The sequence below is a fragment of the Castor canadensis genome, chromosome 3 (genome assembly GCF_047511655.1).
Source record: "Castor canadensis chromosome 3, mCasCan1.hap1v2, whole genome shotgun sequence".
Lineage (NCBI taxonomy): Eukaryota > Metazoa > Chordata > Mammalia > Rodentia > Castoridae > Castor > Castor canadensis.
The window spans coordinates 102,715,827-102,727,375 of record NC_133388.1 but is presented as its reverse complement, the minus strand read 5'-3'; the positions used below and the strand labels follow the sequence as shown (position 1 = coordinate 102,727,375).

Here is an 11,549-nt window from a genome sequence, read left to right as displayed (position 1 = left end):
CCTGCTGAGTGACCTCCCTAAAGCTGAGCTAACTTTCCCAGGCCCATGGCAGAATCAGCATACTTTCTTGTCTCCGTGGGTGGGGCTGGCTGTTGGGGTTCTGAGAGGAATGGAAGTGATTTTAAGAGAGGCTGTGGCTGTTGGGACCTCAGGACAAGCAAGGCAGGCTCTTGGGTTCACACCCTCCATTCCTCTGTGTCTGTCATGCTCAGAATGTCAGGGGCAACTAGCATTCCTTCCACACTGCCCTCTGGGGACAGGGCCACACCCCTTTCTGGACTACATTAGAAGTAGGGTTACACCTAATTTCCTGTAGGGAGCCTTTTTCTAGCTGGAGAAAACCAAAACCCTCCTCCTCATGTTATTCCTGAATGATACTAAAGTGTTAGATCAAATGGTCAGGAACAGGGAGTGGAATTCAAATAATGAATTAATTGATAGGTGTAGAAGTGACTTAGGAGTCAGGTGTACTCAGTGAATTGTCTCAGTCCAGACATCCTCCTTTTCTACCATTTTCTTCCTTTCCAGCATCTTTCTGCTAAAGAGATTATACTCACATGTTGTTGAGTGGGCCCTGGGTAGGCAGCTGGGGGCTGCCTTGTTCACCTTTGTATCTCTAGAGCAGGAGACAGGGCCTGGCCACTGCAGCTCTATCAGAGAAATCAGGATGAGTGATTAGAAGTGAATGTGTTGAAGAGAAACTATGAGGGTATATGTGGGCTTCTGATAGGGACCGTGATGTTATCTTTGGTAGACACTGGAGACACAGGGGGACCAAGGAGTCCAGTTTGAGAAGGAAGAGGATACATTTCCTTGCCAATGTACTGAATTTCAACGGATGGTGTGAAATTCAAGTAGAAATGTCTAGTTTCAGTGGAAGAATGCACCTAGAACTTGAGAAATATGTCTAGGCTACAACTTTAGATCCTAAATCATTAGTTTAAACATCAGTAGGGAGATACCTGCTGAAGAATACAGTATGTAGAGAGAAGTAGAAGTCCAGGTTCTCAGACATGGGGTTCAACTAGGATGAGCTGGTCAGGAAGAAAGACATCTGGCAGAACAGTGATGAGAGGCAGTGAGGAGCAATGTAGAAATCGTATTAGCTGAGCAGGCTTGCTAGCAACATCAGGCTGCTGTTTTTGAGTCCTGAGTTCAGAAGAGACAGGATGAATTGGTTGGGAATCCTGTCATTACTCGTAGCCCAGAGTGTGGGCAATGAGAGCGGGTAGCTTAGGGAACCAGGTCACAGGGTTTTCCAGTCTCTGATTGTAACCTTTCCACTGACAGACTTCAAAGTGCTGTGTTCCAAAGGTAAAAAGTCACTGCCAGATAAGGAACTTTTGCTGTGTTGGTTTCTATCTCTGAAGAAGGCCTGGATATAAACAAGCCCAGTCCTTGAAGTTCAGAGGCAATTCCTGAGAAACAGACCCTCCCCTACTGCACAGATGTGAAGAAATTTCAGGCTCAGGGAGTAGGATGTGTTCTTGATGGATCTATAAGAATTCTTCATCTCTTGTTTGCTTTAATGTTATTTTAAAATAGTGTTTGTGGTTTAATCGTTTTTTGAGATCTTGCTACTAGATTTTAAAAATCTGTTGTTAGAAGCCAAGATAATTTGCTCATATAATTGTTTTTTGAAACAGATCTTATGCAAGATATTCTGTACTGGTAAAGCTGAGTTGAGCATCTGCTGACTTGTGGCCAGACACCAAGAAGGACCCCAGCTGATTAGCAAAGTTGTACCCTTGCCAGGGACTGGATCTGAGACACATGTGGCTGTCCTCCTGACTCACAGGAGGTGGGGACTAAAATCACTGAGGGCAGAACAGGCCTGGCTGGAAGCCGGCTCCCTCTTCACGGGAGGGATAAGCTGAGATAAGCACTTCTTCTCCAGCCAGCAACATTTGCCTCCCAGACCCTGGGGAGTGGGCCCAGCTTCCTCTGCTACCCTGCCCCCATCACGGGAGGCTCCAGGCCACCACAGTCCTTCCCTAGAAGAAGCATTGGCCAGCCTGGGCTTTTGCTGCAACGTTAACATTGCCATACATCGTATTTCTGTAAGTCCTGAAATGGGTCAATAGAGTTACTCAAGAAAGACCGGGTGGAGGCTCGCCCAGATCCATTTCAGATAGTGATGTTACATGTTCTTGGATTTTTTGGGTCTGGCAAAAAGCAAGGGGGAAAAAAGATTTCAATCATCAGAATTACTGTAAAATTAAAAACAGTTTCAGCAAGCATGGCTACAGTCTGCTTGAGCCCAGAGATGGTTGGTGGGAACTTGGGATTGTTAAAAAAAAAAAAAAAGTTCCTGTCTTCTTTTTATTACAACTCCACTAGCAAGGACTGCGTAGGCGGCAGGCGATCAGAAATAAATGTCTGACTTGGATTTTGCACAATTGGGTCCTGCTCCAAAGCACGCCCGCTGACCCAGCTCGAGTTTTACAGGGACAGTAAATAGGTATAGTTTGGGAAATCTCAGGGCCCCTCAGGGCTGCACTGGGCACTGGCTGGTTTGCAGGTCGCTCCTGATTAGAAGGCCCCCAGCTGTTCCGCTACCCTGTTCTATTCCGAGAACACCACAAAAACGCATCTAGTTTCTTTTAATTTTTTTTTCCGGGGGCATTTTCTTCTTCTTTGATTCCTTCTCCTCCCTCCTCTTTCTCTTTCTCTTGTTTTTACAATCTCCCTGTAATGACTAATTGGCAGTGTTTCCCAGCTTTTTTTAATGTTTCTCTTGCTCTGGTTACAAGTCGTACTAACCCAGTAATATCCACAGGGACCTATAGACAGCCAACATTTCCAAATGATATACAGCATTCCCCTTTCTTTCAAAGTGTAAAACATTTACAAGGAAATGTACAAATGTATTCGGAACATTTCCCGGGTCGGTCATTAGCGCGCCTCCCCCGCGCCCGGGGTGCGCCCTGCCCAGCCCCTCACGGTCCCCTCCGGAGCGCACGCTTCCGTGTGCCAGCGGGGCGGCCCGCGAGACCGCAATTGCTCTGGCTGGGTTGACGAGCCTCCGATGCCCATTTACTGCGCGCAGCAGCCACTCTGGAGCCGCCGCACATCTGGATGGAGTCAGCTGTGAGCGCCAGGGGCCAGCGCGGCCGAGCCAGCCGAGCGCGGCGGCGAGCGCGAGGGAGGCCGGCGCCCGGGCCGCCTCCGCCGGCCGCCCTCGTCCCCCGTCCCCCGTCCCCCGTCCCCACCCGGCCGAGTTTCCTGATGTAAACAGAGCCGCTCTGCTGAATGTGTCATTGAGTGTTCTTTATCTGCTTGGGGTCAGCCTAGCGACTTAGAAAAACAGAAGCGTTGCTTTGAATCGAAACAGCTCCGAAGCCACAGACATTGCTCTGCGGGGCGGGGGAGGGGGCGCCTGGAACCCTAGCTGCCGCTTTGGTGTTTACTTGTTCCACTTTATGGTAATTCGGGGGCTAATTTCATTATCTACAGCCAAATTGGAAACAAGATGCCTTTTCTGTTAGTGGTGCTAAAGGCATGTGTGAGTTTCTGTGCTGGAGGCTCCACGTCCCCGGCGTCCCCCCCCCCCCCCCCAGCACTGGCAGGCATGCTGCAAAAGTGCTGGGACTCGGTTTTCCCCAGGGAAGAGGGTGGTAGCGACTGCCAGGCTTTGGTAGTATTGCTTCCTGTCACTGAGCTCCAGCCAGGAATGCCGCTCCTTCCTGGGTTCCCAGAAGGGCTCCAGGTGCAAGGACCTTCGTCTTACGTTCAAGAGCTGGACGCCTCTCCTCTTCTGCTTTTAAGCGAGCAGAGGCCATGGCCTCCTCCACATGGCCACATGGCCTCTGCTTGCGGCCCGGGCTGGGGGTCTCCCTGCTTCACTGTGCTGATTGACTTCCCTCCTACTGCAGGCCCGAGCTCTTAAGGAGTTTTGGTTCTGAATGCTCATGAAAGTAGAAATCAGTGAAGGATAAAACCATAACAAAGTCGTTTTGACATGGACGGTAGAGAGGGAAAACTCAAAATGACGGCAGGCCTGTGTTGTCATCGCCGATAATTAAAATGAAATGTGGATGCGTTTCCAGCTCAGTCTCAAACCATTTAAACTGTCGCGTCTAGAAATTTCTACTGGCTGCAACTTCCTCGGGCACTGGCACTGGCAGAGCTTCTCTGAGGGCAGTCTTGGCCCTGAGTGGATGCAGCGGGCCTGGGGAGGCCGGGCTGTGTGAGACTCCAGTCGTGAGGCTGGCTGCCTGTGAGTTCTGTCCAGGCGCCCAGTCACAGGCAACTATTGCGCTTAGGAGCACGTTCACGAGGAAAGAACCCTATGTCCCTGTCACTGTAGGCCAGAGCAGGTTCTGTATTACTGAAGGGGTTGCTCACAGCCAGCCCTCATTCCTGCTGGGATTTATCAGCACGTATAGGTTAATAAGGCACTTCTCTTCCTCTCAAAGGTAGTATTTGATGGAGGTACCAGAATTGTGGCCAAAACTGGTGGAAAAACTAAGTTTCCACTGAGCAAATTGACAGATCTGCTTGGTGGTTTGATAAGATAGGGCAAACCAGTAACAATGAGTTTTACTTTGCACCATCTCCCATTCCTACAAAGGCGAAGAGAGGATGACTGCAGAGCTCCCGTCTGTGTTGAGGCAGTAGGATGAACCAGGGAAGCTCTGGATCACTCCAGTGTCCCAGCCCAGTGTCCCCAAGAGCTCAGGAGTTCAGAGCAACTGTCCCTGACTTGACATCAATAAAAAAAAATTTTTTTTTCTTTTATTATTCATATGTGCATACAAGGCTTGGGTCTTTCTCCCCCCTGCCCCTACCCCCTCCCTTACCACCCACTCCACCCCCTCCCTCTCCCCTCCACCGCCTCAATATTCAGCAGACACTATTTTGCCCTTATTTCTAATTTTGTTGTAGAGAGAGTATAAGCAATAATAGGAAGGAACAAGGGTTTTTGCTGGTTGAGATAAGGATAGCTATACAGGGCATTGACTCACATTGATTTCCTGTGCGTGGGTGTTACCTTCTAGGTTAATTCTTTTTGATCTACCCTTTTCTCTAGTTCCTGGTCCCCTTTTCCTATTGACCTCAGTTGCTTTTAAGGTATCTGCTTTAGTTTCTCTGCGTTAAGGGCAACAAATGCTAGCTAATTTTTTAGGTGTCTTACCTATCCTCTCCCCTCCCTTGTGTGCTCTCGTTTTTATCATGTGCTCAAAGTCCAATCCACTTGTTGTGTTTGCCCTTGATCTAATGTCCACATATGAGGGAGAACATATGATTTTTGGTCTTTTAGGCCAGGCTAACCTCACTCAGAATGATGTTCTCCAATTCCATCCATTTACCAGCGAATGATAACATTTCGTTCTTCTTCATGGCTGCATAAAATTCCATTGTGTATAGATACCACATTTTCTTAATCCATTCGTCAGTAGTGGGGCATCTTGGCTGTTTCCATAACTTGGCTATTGTGAATAGTGCTGCAATAAACATGGGTGTGCAGGTGCCTCTGGAGTAACCTGTGTCACAGTCTTTTGGGTATATCCCCAAGAGTGGTATTACTGGATCAAATGGTAGATCAATATCTAGCTTTTTAAGTAGCCTCCAAATTTTTTTCCAGAGTTAGTAGGTATAGGTAAGAACTTTCTCAACGAAACCCCAGCAGCACAGCAACTAAGAGATAGCATAGATAAATGGGAACTCATAAAGCTCAAAAGCTTCTGTTCATCAAAAGAAATGGTCTCTAAACTGAAGAGAACACCCACAGAGTGGGAGAAAATATTTGCCAGCTATACATCAGACAAAGGACTGATAACCAGAATATATAGGGAACTTAAAAAACTAAATTCTCCCAAAACTAATGAACCAATAAAGAAATGGGCAAGTGAACTAAACAGAACTTTCTCAAAAGAAGAAATTCAAATGGCCAAAAAACACATGAAAAAATGCTCACCATCTCTAGCAATAAAGGAAATGCAAATTAAAACCACGCTAAGATTCCACCTCACCCCTGTTAGAATAGCCATCATCAGCAACACCACCACCAACAGGTATTGGTGAGGATGTGGGGAAAAAGGAACCCTCATACACTGTTGGTGGGAATGTAGACTAGTACAACCACTCTGAAAAAAAAAAATTTTAAGTACCCATGGAAACAGACAGCAGAAGAGAGAACATGGGCACTCAGTCTTCAAACCACTCTCACCACTGTTTCCTTATCTCTACTATGTGAACATCTGCATGCCAGGTTACTTGAGGTTAAATTAGATAATGCCTATGGGGCTCACCTGGGGCCAGTTACTGGTAGATATCTGTGGAGGAAGCCTTCTTCCCCAGTGCTTTGGTTTTGTGTTTGGCCCTTTGTCTTTCCACCTATAAAAGACAAGACATTTTGTTCTCTTGTCCTTGAAAAGATCTCTAACATGCATTCTAGCCATACACCTTGCGTTTTGTGAGAGCTTGTTGATTTCAAACCCTGTGTTTTATATCAGTCCTATGTCAGGCTGAGCGTACTGGCTTTTGGAGGCTGACTGATATGTTTGCTTTGAACACTGTCTTATCTATTGGATCTGTAGAAACAGATGTGGTGCCCAGTCAGCCATGCCATCCTGTCTCACCTGGTCTGGCCAAAGGATGATCAGGAGCCCATCTTCTGATGGTGGTGGTATTGGCGGGGGGATTCTGAACCAGAAAAGAGCCCAGCTCAGAGTACTCCCTCAGTCATAGCTCATGATTTTTATTTACCTGAAATTGTTGTTCAGATTGTAATAGATCTACAGGTAGTGTGAGACATGTGAAGAACCTATGTACTCTTCACCCAAGTTTCTTGGTTTTTACAAAGCTATGGTATAAGATCTACTGGGATATTGATACACACTCAGGTTTATTGGTACTCATTTTCATGTGTGTATTTATTCTTTGTAATTTTTTCACGTGTGTAATGTTTTCACATATACACTGTATAATTATACATCCTTTTATAGCCATACCTACTTCCCTCCCACACTTCCTTCCTCCCTTTTTTGTCCTAATCCTTGACACTGCCAATCTGTTTTACTATTCCAAAATTTTGCCATAAAAATGAAATATAAATAGAACCATGCAGTGCTATTTTGGGGATCAGCTTTTCCACTCAGCCATAATTCCCTGGAGATTCATTCAAGTTGTTCCTTTTCATTGCTGAATTGTACTTCAGGGTGTGCCTGGATTACAGCTGGTCTTTCCCCCACTGAAGGACATTTGGGTTGCTTCCAGTTTGGGGCTATTACAAGTACAGCTACTATGAACATTCATGCACAGGTTTTCATGTGAACATAGTTTTCTGGGCTACATGTCTTAAAGTACTATTACTGGGTTGTATGGTAGTTTAAGGTTCAATTTCTTGTAGACATTGCAGTTTCTCTGGAGTGGCTGTATGCTTTTACATGCCTACCAATGTATGATCAAGCCAGTATCTTTGCATCCTTGGCAGAATTTCTGCTGTCACTTGTTTTCATTTTAGTTAATCTGATAAGTGTGTGGTGGACACCATTATGCTCTTAATGTTTAGTTCCCTGAAGACTAGTGATGTTGAACATATTTTTGTGTGTGCTTATTTGCCTTATGTATATTATATCTTCTTCAGTGGAATATCTCTATGTCTCTTGCTCATTTTATAATTGAATTTCTCTAATGTAGAGTTTTTAGGATTCTTTATATATTCTAGATACTAGTCCTTTGTCAGATGTGAGGTTTGCCAATAGTTTCTCCCCATCTGTAGCTGGTGTTGTCCTTTTCACTTGGGCATTTTAATGAGATCTCATTTTTCAATATTTCCCTTTATGGGTAGGTTTTGGGTTTCAAATCTTTTTTTTTTTTGGTTGTACTGGGATTTGGACTCAAGGCTTTGGTCTTGCTTGGCAGGTGCTCTGCCACTTTAGCCACACTTCCAGCTAAAGAATCCTTTGTCTAATCTTAGATCTTGAAGATTTTTTCTTATTTCCTTTCCTGAAAGTACGACTATAATTCTACATTTTACAAGTCTATGGTTAGGTTAGAATTAATTTTTGTATACGAGGTTTTTATTTGTGTGTGTACGGTACTAGGATTGAACTCAGGCCTCACACATGCCAGGCAAGCACTCTACCGCTTGAGCCATCCCCCTTCCCCCCGCCAGCCCTTTTGGGTTTTCTTGAGATAATTTCTCTAACTTCGTCCAGGCTGGTTCTCCTGCCTCTTCCTCCTATAACCCCTCTTGGGATTATAGGCTTGCCCCACCATTCCCAGCCTAGCCTTTCCTCATTGTATTACTTTTTCACCTTTGTAAAACTATTAAGAATATTTGTTGAGCCCAAACAATGTGTACTCATGTGAGTAAATGTAAAAACAGTGAAATAAGAAAATTGTCTGAGTCTGCTTTAGGGTTCCCTACTCTGCCTCATTGATCTGTGGGGCTGGGTCTCACCGCAGGATACACCATCTTGTGTAAGACTTGAGAGCAAGTACAGAACTTCCTTCCACCTTGTTTCTTTACAAGGCTATTTTGCTTTTGCCTGTGCTTTCCAGACAGGTTTTACGAGTTAATCGGAATCTACGAAGAAAGAAAAGAAAAAGGTAGGGTGTGGTGACTCACACAACTTGAAATCTTAGCAACTTGGGAGACAGAGAGCCAAGGGATTGTGGTTTGAGGGCAGCCAGGGCAAAAAGTTTGTGAGATCCAATCTGAACCAATAAAAGCTGGCCACCTGTCATCCCGGCTATGCCAAAGGTATAAAGTAGGAAGATTGAGGTCCAGGCTGGCCTGGGCAAAAAACATAAGACCCCCCGCTAAAGCAAAAAGGGCTTGAAGACATGGCTTAAGTGGTAGGGTGCCCTGCTTACCAAGCACAAGGCCCTGTGTTCAAACCCCAGTACCTCTACACTGGCAAGCCTCGTGAACTTGCTGGCTTTGGAGAGAATTGTCTTTAGCTTACAGACCCATTTTAAGAGATTTGACTTTGTTGTTAATGTTGAGTTTTCCACTCTATTAACAGATATGTCTCTTCATTTATTTATGTCTTTTTTATTTTTTCCATCAACATTTTATAATTTGCAGCATAGAGGTCCTGTATATGCTTTGTTCAACATATATCTAAACGTGTCAGTTTCTTTGGTGTGATTATAATTGTATGAGAGCATAACTTTAGTCACTGCATGTTCATCGTCACACGTAGAAATGCAAGGGGTGTTTGTGGGCTTATCTTGCATCCGGTGGCCTTACTGAACTTATTCATTGCTCTTGGAGTTTTCTGTGTAAATTCTTCGGGGTTTTATTTTCTCTCTCTCTCTCTCTTTTGGTAAATACTAAGATTTGAACTCAGAGCTTCACACTTGCTAGGCAGGCACTCTCCCATGCCTTCAGTCCTTCTTTGGAATTTTCTACATAATCAATACAATGTACAGATCAAGCAGGTTTTAGCTCTTCCTTTCAATATGTGTGTCCTTTATTTCTTTTCCTTTCTTTTGTAGTGGATAGACCTAGTACTAGGTTGAATTGAAGTGGCAGAACCTCACTGCAGGGGAAACGCTGTTTCACCACTAAGTATAATGTTAGCTGTAGAATTTTTGTTAGAAGATACACAAGTTGAGCTAGTTTCCCTCTATTTCTAATGCCTACTTTTGTTGTGAGTGAGTGTTAGATTTTGCCAAATGCTGTCTCTGTATCAATTAATATGGCTTTTCTTATTTCCTTACTGAATTTAAAATATGCTGAATTAACTCTGCACACCTGCAACAATTCCACTTGGTCATGGTGTGTAATTCTTTTAATGTACTGTTAACTTGATTTGCTAACATTTTATGAGGATTTTGCATGTAAGTTCATTTTATGTATAAAATGATCTGATTTTATAGTTTTCCTTCCTTCCTTTCTTTCTCCCTTCCTCCCATTCTGCCCCTCCCTCCTTCCTTTCCCCTTCTTTGCTTGATTTTGGTTACAGAATCCTGTTTACATTATTGGGAAGTGTCTGCTCCCCTTTCATTTTTATGGAGGAGACTATAAGATTACTTTCAATTTTTCTCTGTTTGGTGCAATTTTTAGTTCAGTGAAACCATCTGTCATAAAGATTACATTTTTGGTAGCTTTTTAATTATGAATTTAATTTCTTTAATACTTACAGAACTATTCAGATTATTTTACCTTGTAGTTTTGGTAGTTTGTGGTTTTTGAAGAACTGGTCATTTTCTTCTATGGTTGAGAATTTGCAAATGTAATTTTGTTCATAGTATTAACTTTTACCTTTTTAATTACTGCAGGATCAGTACAGACACCACCAGTTTCATTCTTAATAAATTCATGTCTCCACACTTTTTATTTTTGTTATTCTTCTATTACTTTGTCAATTATATTAATTTTTCATAGAACTAGCTTTGGCTTCATTTATTTTTTGTCTTTGATTTTCCTATTTTCAGTTCATTGAGTTCTGCTCTTATATTATTTCTTGCCTTCTGGTTTCTTTAAGTTAATTTTGTCCCTTTTTTCTTAGCTTTTTCAGGTAGAAATGTAAACACTTCCTTATTTCTAGTATAGGCATTCTTACTACTGTAAATTTACTTCTTGTAACTGCTTTAACTGCACCCTACATATTTTGATATATCATGTTCATTTTTGTTCTGCTCTGCATTTTTCCTTAAGTTACCTTTGAGATTTCCCTTTGACGCATGAATTATTTAGATTTTTTTTGGAGATTTTTCCTAATATCTCCTTATGATTGATTTGTGTTTTGAGTCCATTGTGGTTGAGGACTCTGTATGGTTTTATGTTTCCAAATTTGTTGATCTTTGTTTTATTGTCTGACATGCCATATGTGCTTGAAATGACTTATATTCTGCTGTTGTGTTGTAGGGTGTTCTATGCATGTCAGTTAAATCCCATTGGTTGCCTCTATTTGTGTTTAGAAGCACTGTCGACTGTCCAAATGGGCTATTGAAACCATCAGTGCATTTGTGGATTTATGCATTTCTCTTTTCAGTTCTATCAGAAGTTGCTTCCTTTTTTTTGAGACTCTGCCATTCATTGCACACACAATTAGGATCACTTTCAGCCTGGTGGACTGATACTTTATCAATATAGAATATCCCTCTTTTCCGCTAGGAATTTAATTGCTCTGAAGTCTACTTTATCAATATCAATAAAGCTACCCTGGGACTTTAAAAATTAGTATTTATACAGTATATCAACTTCTGCACTTTTGTTTTTAATCTGCCTATCTCATTGTATAGGAAAGAACTTTTTGTAAGCAGCACTTAGTTGGGTCATTTTTCTTTATATATTCTGCCAATTTACATTTCTGATTGGTATGTGTAGATAATTTACAGTTAAGGTGACTAATGTGGTATATTAATACTTAAATGTGCCATTTTATTTATTTATTTATTGTGGTACTGGGGTTTGAACTCAGGGCTTTGCACTTGCTAGGCAAGTGCTCTACTGCCTAAGCCACACCCCTAGCCTCATTTCATTTTTTGTTTAAGTAGGCTCTTGATCCTCTGTTCTGCTTTCTTTTCTCTGGGTTATTTGATACAGCTTTAGGATTCCAACTTGGTTTTTCATTACATTTTAGTAT

The 11,549-nt window shown here is 42.9% G+C and overlaps 1 long non-coding RNA gene across 1 annotated transcript in view; it reads left to right on the top strand.

Moving 5' to 3' along the window:
* The first annotated feature begins 1,851 nt into the window (after nucleotides 1-1,851).
* Nucleotides 1,852-11,549, top strand: part of LOC141421323 (uncharacterized) — a 207,875-nt gene continuing 198,177 nt past the window's right edge. The window contains exon 1 of the long non-coding RNA XR_012445919.1: nucleotides 1,852-2,060. This is a non-coding gene — a long non-coding RNA (uncharacterized lncRNA). The remainder of the gene's footprint in view (nucleotides 2,061-11,549) is intronic.